Genomic DNA, 11,678 nt, shown 5'->3' with positions numbered 1-11,678 from the left:
TTAGGAGGGAAAAGAAAGAAAGAAACAGAAGAAAGAAAGAAAGAAAGAAAGAAAGGAAAAAGAAAAAAAGAAAAAGATGATTGTGAAAATTATACGGTACTGAAAGAAGCTGCTCAGAACATCAGAGTTGATTTTCTGGTTAAATCTGGTGACAGGAGGGGAAAAAAATCCCCCAGAATTCCTTGCTAATGCTAGGGATTCAGGCTTCAGGAGATTCTGTAGAGTAAATAGAGATGTACTGTTTGTTCCACCATCACAGAACCACCACCGAGAAGAACCCAGACTCAGACTCCGTTCACTAGCTGACTGATTGACACTCGCTGGTTGAAGACGCTCGCTGGTTGAAGACGCTCAGTAGTTGAAGTCGCTCGCTGGTCGAAGACGCTCAGTGGTTGAAGACGCTCAGTGGTTGAAGACGCTCAGTGGTTGAAGACGTTCGCTGGTTGAAGACGTTCTCTGGTTAAGATGCTCAGCGGTTAAGACACTTGGCGTTGAAGATGCTCGCTGGCTGGAGACTCTCGCTGACTGGAGACGCTCGCTGGTGAAGACACTCACTGGTTACAATGCTCAGTGGTTAAGATGCTCGGTTGCTGAAGACGCTCACTGGTTAAGAAACTTGGCGTTGAAGACGCTGGCTGGTTGGAGACGCTCGGTGGTTAAGATGCTCGGATGCTGAAGACGCTCGGTTAAGATGCTCAGTGGTTAAGACACTCGCTGGTTAAGATGCTGGGGGGTTAAGACGCTCGGATGCTGAAGACGCTCGGGGGTTAAGACGCTCGGATGCTGAAGACGCTCGGTTAAGATGCTCAGTGGTTAAGACACTCGCTGGTTAAGATGCTGGGGGGTTAAGACGCTCGGATGCTGAAGACGCTCGGGGGTTAAGATGCTGGGGGGTTAAGACGCTCGGATGCTGAAGACGCTCGGGGGTTAAGATGCTGGGGGTTAAGACGCTCGGATGCTGAAGACGCTCGGGGGTTAAGACGCTCGGCTACTGAATGAAAGGTCTAAAGCTGAAATTCCAGCACTTCTCTAAGTCTCCGCTCAGCTTGAAGTCTCTTTGGCTAAAATCATTTCCCGGATGAATAAATGTAAATGGAATGTAGTCGCTGTATGAAGACTGATTGTGAATTTCATATTTGACTAAAGGACTTGGAGTGAACTCACTGGAAAATAAAATATACTGTATGTTTTGGCCAGAGTAACAGTTTATAGTGTGATATAGTATACTTCTTGGCCAGTGTCTTTAGCGGTCCTGACCAGAAAGTGTTCTTCAAAATACGTTCTTTATTTATTTATTTATGGCAGATTTTTATGGCTCCTTTTTGTCCACGGTTCTTGGAGGAGTTACTCCAAGCTCTGAGCTCATTTTTGGAGAAATGCTTTAAAGTGTACGTTTCTGGCTTTCTCTAGAGTGTTAACGATGAGCAGCTTAAAGATTCTCACATTACTCACTCTGCTGAAAAAATCTAGATTTCTAGTGGTTCCTGGTGGGTTTCGATGTGTTTCAGATGATCTCTAATGGTGGTTTAATACGCTGTATTGTTTCTAGCAGTTCCTGCAGTAGTAGTAACTAGTAGTTCTAATTTAATTTTTTGTATTTTAATTTTCCTTCCAATTTTCCTGGTGGGAAGTTGGTCCAGACTTCTCTAATCCAAGTACACGTTCCAGCTCCTCTTTTCAGATCTCCAGACATTCCCATGGAGACTGAGAGCTGTAATCTCTCCAGCAGGTCCTGGGTCTGCTCCAGGGTTTCCGTCCAGCTCTGCTCCGAGGATCTCCTAGATTATCGAGATCCTCACCCTATGATGGAGAGTAAGCCCAGCAACCCTGTGGAGGAACCTCATTTTCTCCATTAAGGTGACCTTATTCTTTCTGATACTAATCATCTACACATGAAAGAGGTTCTTGTCAAGTTCTGGAAGTGTTTACCACCATAGGATGATCCCTAATGGAAACTACTAAGCCAGTTCCCATCGGAATGGAATGATGGACACCATCAGAAAGTTGACTAATACACTGTAATTTTTAAGCCGAACAGATTTGACCAAATGACTGGAATTTGACGTGTACAACTTAACACCGTTTCCCAGCAGTGAGGGCAGAGCTTCAGCGCTCATTACGGAAAACATCACAAATGTCTGTGTATATAAACACTTTTGCTTTCATAGCTTTAGGACTGCAATTTGCCACGAACAGTTTTGCACTCATTCTCCATCAGGCTGTGCTTGAAGTGGAAAAAAGCGCCAGTACTCTCCTTATTCACATGCTGGCGTGTGTATCCGCTAATCATTCAGTATTACAGTCTGGATTTCTACAGTGAATAATAAATACTAGGAGATATCGTTGATGTTCACAACATGTTCACAAGATAATAATGCAATATCTGTATGATTCTCTATATTATTAGTTTTATTATTATTAAATTATGTATGTGTGTTTATGTCTGACTCACACGTTCTCTTTGTGCTCTTTTGGAGCCAGGCCAACATTGGCATTAACGTTATGTTGCATAACACTAGACTAGCATTAATGTTATTTATCTAGAGATAAACGGGAACAAGTGAGCGTAACATAGTTTATGTAGGATAATTATGAATCACCCAGAACCTGATATGGAGAGGGGAGTAAAGAGTACCAGCAGCTTGTGTGAAGTGCCGGTACACAAGAAAAAGTCATGATACGCCAAAGACTAAAATGTAGACGTGCCGATACTGGCCCACTTCAAGCACTGCCATCAGTGAACAGTGGATAACTTCAACAAAATAGACTTTATGTGTAAACTGTAATGAATTTCCTAGTTAAACAATTGCACTATTTGTACTTGTAGTACACAGTTACAGAAGGGAATGATTTATAATCGCACTATCCGTGTCACCCAGATGAGGATGGGTTCCTTCTGAGTCTGGTTCCTCTCAAGGTTTCTTCCTCATGATGTCTCAGGGAGTTTTTCCTCACCACCCTCACCTCTGGCTCACTCATTAGGGATAAATTTATAAATTTAATATTTATATTCTGAATGTATTTATTTCTGTAAAGCTGCTTTGTGACAATGTCCACTGTTAAAAGCTCTATACAAATAAAACTGAATTTAAGTGAATAAACATAATGTGATCTGTAATGAGCTGGAAGTGTTACTGAGCATCTTGCAGAAGCAGCCACAGTTCTTCTGGAGACTTTGACTGTCGACTCGCTTCTTATTTCTGCAGCGAAACCCAGCAGCCTTCATTATGTTTTTATCTGAAAAGTGTCTCTTATGGAATCTGCTGCTTTCTTTACTGACATACAAACATTTTTCTGTAAGATTTCATTTTGTGCTGGAAAACTAATGTTTGGAATCTAAAATGTTTTTGTACTGAATCAATAATGTAGAAGTCAGAAAATAAACATCTATAACAAAGTTTGTACTAAAAAAAATAAGACTTTTGCACAGTACTGCAGATAGAGATAAAGGTTTTAATTTTCTTAGAATATATGTTAGAGTACAAAGTACATATACAAAGTATATCTCTGTAATATACGATCAAGCTAATTAACCACAAATACATTTTTCCATAAACCCTGTTTCCATTTAACCTGTCTTTAACAAGGACTAGGGTGCCAATAATTATGGATCTGGCTGCACAGTAAGGCTTAAGAACTCACAACCTTCTGAACTGGAACAAGAGGATGTAGAAATGTGGATTATTATCATACAAGTGCTAAAAAAAATTAAATTACTTTTTGTTTGTTTGTTTGTTTGTTTGTTTGTTACAATAATGGTAATAATACAAGAATATTTTAGGGCCTTAGTGAAAGAACATGTTTTGGAAAACTGTGTTTAGTACTTGTGCTGAACTTTTTTTACTGACTGGCAGGCTTTTTTTTCTAGCTAATATGTAATAATAATAATAATAATAATAATTTAAAAAATCACCCCGTGACCGCACATCCTCACCTGATGTTTTCCAGCTACGGAAAATAGTCATTAAAACAATATCTATATAAAACAAAGCGACTTTCATTAGCACTTCCTTTCATTCTTTAATTTTCATTGTAATTTAATGGACAGTCCCGTAATTTATACTTCATAAATAATGCAAAATACGCAGCGTTTGGAAAGAAACGTCTTGTTTGCATCCCACACCCGGCTATTCATCACATGGCTCTTCCTTTCATCACACAATGGGATATTTATAAAGCCTACGGCTTCAGGATTTCAGGCAAAGTGAAGAGAATTAAACAGGAAATGCTGATGGTTCGCTCTATTTCCTGTCATGTGTCTCAGGGAAAGCGCTCTTTATCTGAAGATAAATTTAGAGTTTTTTATTCAAACTAAAGTTTATGTGATTAAGGGAGTAGAACATGATGGGAAGTGGTGAGTTAAAGGGAATTTACACCACATTTAATACATATTATTATATTAGCACAGCGAAGTTGAACAAATGTCGAGTCACATGATCATATTACTATGATTACTTTTTTTACGGAGCTTTTATGAACTTTTTGGAGCTTGAAAGTTTTGGTTACGTTGACTATCAGTGGAGGGACAGAAATCTCTCAGGTTTCATTAAAAATATCTTCATTTGTGTTCTGAAGATGAATGAAAGTCTTACGGGTTTGGAACGACATGAGGGGGAGAGAGTGATGACTGATGATAAAATTAAAATTTTTGGGTGAAATATCTCATTAAGAGCCGAGGGGGGGGTGTAAACTTATAAACAGGATGATCGGTGAAAATTAATATTTTGTTTAAAGATCTTATTTTTTTCATTTACTACTGCTCTTCAGATGCTACAGAAGATATTTACATGTTTCCCAGAAGAGAAAATAATAACAATTTACACCGATCATCCTGGCTCTTAATGTATCATGTTGCCTTCTTGAGAATCAAAACACTAGAGATGTCTGGCGCTGCCTCCTAAATGGAGACCAAATCCACTGGATTAAGGAGATTCTCAGAGTGCTCTTTTCATCCCCAGTAGAGCATGTCTGCTTGTCTGCTTCTTTTTAGGCCAAAAAGTTTTTTTCACCGCCTTTCCAAACTCCTCCCAGGCCTGAGCTTGCACTTCTGGCTCTCCTCCGAACCAGTGGAGCTTTCTGTGACCCTGGAGGTCCTCCTTCTTCAACTTTACAGCTTCCCTGAGCCCTGGTCCACGCATCCTGGGGTTACTGCCATGACAGGCAGCGACTGCCTTCTAGCCACAGCTTCTCGCTGCCTCTACGACTGAGAACCTGAACATTGTCCATTCAGTCTGTCACTCTGTACACCTGGAGCTGCGAGTTACATTCACTATAACTTCTGCCAGACAATCCAGAAGGCTCTCCTGGGTTCATCAAAGACAAACCAAACTCATCACCAAGTGGTAATCAGTTGACGTGCATGTTACCAACCAGCATAATAAAAGTAATAACTACATACTCGCATAGCCGTGTCCTCTTCACCTCTTTTCCTTTTCAGATAAACACATCAGTATGTGAGCGTCGACTCGGCCTTATTGCCATCTCCATCACAATGAGAGCACATCATCTGTTTCCTGCGATACAACGCAGACATCTCAGGAAACCTCACGTGCCAAAATGAAGTCATGCTCGTATTCTGAGACACAAAATGTTCCAAAATCTGAGAACAATGAGAGGATTTTTCTAGTGAACACTCCTCTTTAACCCAGCTCCTCAAAAACAATTAAACAGGTTAAATAATTCACTGGAAAAGTAAACCATTAACAATGCTGATAAACCATTAACTCTGTACTGACATTAATTAATAACGTCTTTTTCATTCATTTGTAAACTATATATTATTTGTTTAACAATAATTAATTAATTAATGATGCAAAAAATGTGTGCATGTTTACAGATAATAATAACTATGTTAAAATACTTAATAAACCTAATGGAAACTATTTTTAAACAAATCAATGATTATTAAACTATATATAACTTGCTCATAAATAGTTTCATTTGTTTTCTAACACTGTTAAACAATTAATTTGTACTGAAGCTAATCAATTATTAGTTGCTTTTTATTCATTTGTAGACTGAATATTTTTTATAAATATGCGTTCGGAGTTGTGTTCAGGTATAAAAACAGATGATTAGAGCAAGTCTGAGGACGTTTACTGATCTGAGAGCTGAGAGAGAGAAGAAGAGAGAGAACAATCTCAGGAGTTTCTCTGTTCCTGATCGAGATTTACGCTTTTACATTCAAACTGTATTTGTATTACATGCAATCTGTTTTGTTGATGTTATGTATATTTTCTGTATATTAATGTAACATTTATGGAATATTTTATTCACAGTATACACATACTTTATATATACAGTTCTGTGCAAAAGTCTTAGGCACATGCAAAGAAATGCTGTAGAGGAAAGACGCCTTCAAAAATAATGAAATTAAATGTTTCTACATTAAAGAATCCTATAAAGAGCAGTAAACAGTAATAAATGAAACAAAGTCAGTATTTAATGTGACGATCCTTCACTTTAAATAAATAAAGCAGTATCTGAGGTGCAGTGTGTGCAGTTTTATAAGGAAATGAGCTGGAAGTGTTACTGAGCATCTTGCAGAAGCAGCCACAGTTCTTCTGGAGACTTTGACTGTCGACTCGCTTCTTATTTCTGCAGCGAAACCCAGCAGCCTTCATTATGTTTTTATCTGAAAAGTGTCTCTTATGGAATCTGCTGCTTTCTTTACTGACATACAAACATTTTTCTGTAACATTTCATTTTGTGCTGGAAAACTAATGTTTGGAATCGAAAATGTTTTTGTACTGAATCAATAATGTAGAAGTCAGAAAATAAACATCTATAACAAAGTTTGTACTAAAAAAATAAAAATTTTTGCACAGTACTGTATATCTTAGCAAGTACAAATATTCCTCTGTGTATTATTATTATTATTATTATTATTATTATTATTATTAGCATTATAACAAATATTAATAATATTTTAGACACTTTACTAACTTAAAACTTGAACTATTTTCTTAACTAAATTCTAATTCTTTCTAGAAAGAAATGCTTGCTATAAGCAAAATTATCTGCCAATGTGTAGAAGTACAGTAATGTTTTATAATATTGTTTTTATTTTAGTTTTATTGTAATCTTCATAATGAAACATATGAAGTAAATTCCCCTGTATTTGATATACTTTTACTTAAAATACTATTTTCAGCATGGAGGAAAAAGATTATATTCACAGTTGTTTAAAATATTTTTTTTTAAATGAACCATATAGCAATATTTAAATGGATGGAATAGTTTTTTCCCCCAAAGCAGTGAGTGAGAGAGAGAGAGCGAGAGACATAGAGACAGAGAGAGACACAGAGACACACAGAGAGAGAGAGAATGAGAGAGAGAGACAGCGAGAGAGGGAGAGAGAGAGAAATGTGTATAATATCTCCTTCATCTAAAATGCAGTCAATTATCTGAGATGTGTTTAATATTTTTGGATGATAAAAGAAATAAAAACACCACAGAATTTCTATCGTTCACAGAGACAATTTGTCGTACACAGCGCATCAGAGCATCGCAGGCAACAATACTGATGTAAAACCCACATGAATGAGAGACGGACGAGGTGAATAAAGAGTGCTGTAAGGATTGAGTTAATATTTCATTTATTCAGGCTGCTGTCCAGCGCGGACTCTGAGGAACACCTCTCAGTGCTGAACGCATGCTGCAGAAGGAAGAAGGTTCAGGAGAAGAGATAAAATCACTGAACCTCTTCTGTAAATCTTTCCTGCGCTGGCTTTCTGAATCTCATCACATCACACACCTACAATCTGACCGTCGTTTCTGAAATGTGTCGGTAAATTCTCCATCGTGTGTTTACGGGGTTTTACGGTAACCTCCAGGCGCTTGGGGGAAAAAGCTGCCACTCGTCTGTTGTGGTTAAGATGTAGTGTTGTTGTTTGGTGTCAGATATAATACGATGTAACATCCAGAAACGATTAAAATTATATGTGTGGAATGTTAATTCGAGGCGCTCTCATGTAAAGAAAACGAGTCCGCGGATTGAAGGATAATCTGACCAAGCACTCGTCTGCTACAATCATTTTATCCATAACTGAGACACGCCTCTGTTTTAGACAAACTCCGCCCCCAGGTGCGTATCTCTCACGTAGCTTCTGAACAGCGCTGTAGTCTGTAGTTACGTCTGCGGTCTTAATACTGAAGTGTGTGTTTTCAGTGTTAAATCCTGACTGAGCGCTGAACTCGACTCTGAGCTGTGAGATATAAAACAGCGAGGGAAAGAGGAGTGTAGAAAACCGAAAGGGTAACGAGAGAGGATGTGGCATTTCGCTTGTCTTTTCTCTCCTCTGTTTGCTTTCTCTGCTTTTACAGAGACTCGAGTTCATCCTGATTAAATCGCTCCAGTCTTGTTGTTCATTTCATCATCTTCTGTTTCAGGATCATGAAACGAGAAGCCAGAGGATGTTTGTTTCCAGGCAGGAAACAAACTGTGGAAGTTCATTCTGTTCATCTCAGGAATGTGTGTGTGTGTGTGATTAATGCACCAGCCATAAACATCTTATTATTAATGTCAGAAGCAGGAAAAACACTGACCAGCAGCCAAACATCAGCTGTACAGATTCGGATAGAGGAGTAATGGATTGTGATGAAGTACACATCAATTCTAAACGTGTTTCTGGTTTTACACACAAAGATTAAATCAAATGAGTTCACCATGAGACGTGATGCCGTGGTTTGTGACATTTAAGCAAAACTGAATGTGCAGTTATGAGATTAATTCGAGAGTTTGAGGTGTAAAGTTGTCACTGTGCAACAAAACATTACGTTAGAAAGTTTTGACGTTAACAATTTATACATTAACTGGTATTTTGCTTCAAGACATAAGTGTTAAACATGTTTACACATTGCAGCCTGGAGGTGTGTGTGTGTGTGTGTGTGTGTGTGTGTGTGTGTGTGTGTGTGTGTAAAAGCTGTAAATCTGTCATCTTTAAATCCGATGCAGACTCTGCGACTGACAGATTTATGGGCTTTTAGATTTATGGATTTTGTGAATTTCTGAGGTAAATGTGAGGTTTATTTACTGAAGTGCAGCAATAATGATCATCTATCAGCTTGTTTTCTTACTTTGCCATGATGGTGAAAGCAGCTGAGAATAAAAAGAGAGAGAGAGAGAGAGAGAGAGAGAGAGAGAGAGAGAGAGCATGGAAGTAATTTCGTGTTGTTCTTCTTTCATGTTGTGAGGAAAAATTGCAGCGCCCTCTGGTGACAAAAACTTTCACTAAATACATTTATACCACAGCGCTGCTGGATTCTGATTGGTCAGAAGGTGTTGATTAATTTTCTATAACAGCAGCTCTGACAGTAGCGCAGGTTTATATTAATGCACTCGCTCTAACATGTTATCGTTTCTATAGTAACAGCTCATTCACAGGGACGTGTACAGCAGATGCTCCACTGATAATAAACAGGTTTAAAATATCTGTTTTTAAATAAAGGATGTTTTTTTTAAAAAAAACTTCTTCTAAGGAGATGTTTATTTAACATTTATGGAAGGAGTCTCCAGTGTCAGCGCTTTGTAACAGTCAGCTGTAAAGCTGTAACTTTAAGTTTTCTGACATCTTCAGGACAGAGGAGTTTACGCTTCTTTGCAGATTCTCTGTAACAAGCTGCGTTTATTTTTTTTTATCTTATTAACTTGAAGAGAGAGAATAAAGAGACTGGTGAGGGAACGAGTGTTTATAGCTGCTATAACGTAAGTGACAACAGGAACTAACTTGCTTCATGTACATTAAATGTAATTATAAATGGATAAAAGTATGTCGTGTCGCTCTTTAATAAATAAAAATGTGTAATTGTTGGTAAATTGCTGAGGTGTAAGAGGAATAAAACACTCGGGGACGTGCTGTTAGAGGAAAATAATCAACTTCAGGGCAGTAACAGTAACTCTGCTTCACATCAGGCCGTTCTAACGTATTAGAACGAGTGTGTGGATTATTTTCCTAGAACAGCATGCACTGATTCTAGTTATAGATTCTTTTTACAGATATATTATAAATAATCTTGATTCTGTGATATTATTCAGATAATATTGAACAAAAACACAAGATGTAAATAAGGTTAAATATCACCGCATCACTTTATCACTCGTCCTTTATCACTCTCAGTGTCGCATTTACAGTCGCAGTACAGATGGATAAAGACACAAAAACGTACTGCGAAAGCAACCCAAGAGCTTCTTAAGGCAAAGTAATGAATCTGCAGAGTAATGTTCTTAAATGGCCGATGACCTCAACCCATTTGAGCTGCTTTTCACTTACTGAAGACAAAACTGAATTAGAAAGACAGCTGAAGGCAACTGAAAGCATCTCGAGGGAGGAAACTCAGCATGTGGTGATGTTCATGGGGTCCAGACTTCAGTCACTGACTGCTAAAGATCTGCATCCAAGTGTTAAAAATAACCCTAATATTTATGATTGTTAGTTTGTCCAGTTACTGTTGAGCCTGTGAAAATGGAGGGACTCTGTAAAAAATGGATTAATTCCTAAACAGTTAATGCAATGGTTTTGTTCAACCCCTTGAATTAATGCAGAAAGTCTAAAAAGTATAAAAGTATAAAAATTGTGTCACTATCCAAATACTTATGCACCTGACTGTAGATTTTCATTTTCCTTCCTTTATTCTTCATTTCTCTAGTAGACAAGGCGTATTATTATATACACAAGTACAACTTTGGTCTGAAAAAAATAACTTCTGCAGCGTTAAAATACAAATAAACTGATTTTCTTTACGGTTTCAGAATGGAGCAGGTCCTAGTGCAGGAGATGTCCTGGTCAAGCTTCACCTGAAAACGAATTTCTTCCCCTAACCTGGCAGCACACGCTTCAAAACAACCTAATTAACATCATGAACAACATGTGGACTCTTTTTCTTCATCAGGATGTAAAGACAACATTCATAACTGATATTATGAGTTTATATTATTGTTTGTCTGAAAATAAACATGATTAACGTATAATTACGTACCACATGCTCGGAATCTCCTGCACCTTCGGCGGCCATGATGGATTCTGGTCAGGAAATGATCTCAGGTAACTCGAACCAGGTCATGTGACCCAGATACCCCAAAACAGAGCAAACTTTGCTCAATGTTAAAAGGAAACTTTTGGGTGAAAACTTTTACTTCATACCTCCTACAGGATGCCAAAGAGAATGTGTCCCGTGATGCACGCTGCCTGTTTAAGGGTTAAATTAACTGATTAACTGTGACATCTGTTGTTTTAAATTCATTTTACAGCTTTTTTTTTTTTTTTTTTTTTAACAAAACAACCTTGCTGAAAAAAACAATAGAAACCATCACATAAGTTCTAATGTTTTCCTCTACAAATACCATTACAAACCATCAGCTCTTAACCATTAAAACAATTAATCCTTAATGGTATCCACTAGACAATACAAGACAAAACAAATTACCAGTAGAGAGCCACAGAGACCATTAGAGTTTCTATTTAAACCAATACAATTCCCATTAAAACCATTAAAACCATTACTATGAGGGTTTCTGATGTTTGTTTTGTTCAGCAGGGAACACACAGCTTTTTAAAAGAAAATTGTTCCCTCTAGTGGTGGAACAGTGTAACTGCAATCGCTTTAATATTTAATATTTAAGGTGGAAGGGTGAATTTGTTTAAGAAACCGACTTCAGACCGTACTAAATGGGTTTTCTG

At 37.7% G+C, this 11,678-nt stretch overlaps 1 long non-coding RNA gene across 2 annotated transcripts; it reads right to left on the bottom strand.

Annotated features, from left to right (window-relative positions):
- Window positions 1-3,062: 3,062 nt before the first annotated feature.
- On the bottom strand, window positions 3,063-11,515 carry LOC117599708 (uncharacterized). Of its 2 annotated transcripts, none has more exons than XR_004580089.2 (4): window positions 11,425-11,515; window positions 10,978-11,186; window positions 5,399-5,599; window positions 3,063-5,303 (listed from the first exon to the last, which is right to left on the bottom strand). It is a non-coding gene; the product is annotated as an uncharacterized LOC117599708 (long non-coding RNA). The 2 variants fall into 2 exon arrangements; XR_004580088.2 differs by having other exon boundaries at window positions 5,399-5,513.
- Between the last annotated feature and the right edge of the window lie 163 nt (window positions 11,516-11,678).

The sequence above is a fragment of the Pangasianodon hypophthalmus genome, chromosome 19 (genome assembly GCF_027358585.1).
Source record: "Pangasianodon hypophthalmus isolate fPanHyp1 chromosome 19, fPanHyp1.pri, whole genome shotgun sequence".
Taxonomy (NCBI): domain Eukaryota; kingdom Metazoa; phylum Chordata; class Actinopteri; order Siluriformes; family Pangasiidae; genus Pangasianodon; species Pangasianodon hypophthalmus.
The sequence above is the reverse complement of the archived record's forward strand: the minus strand, read 5'-3'. Positions and strand labels throughout refer to the sequence as shown.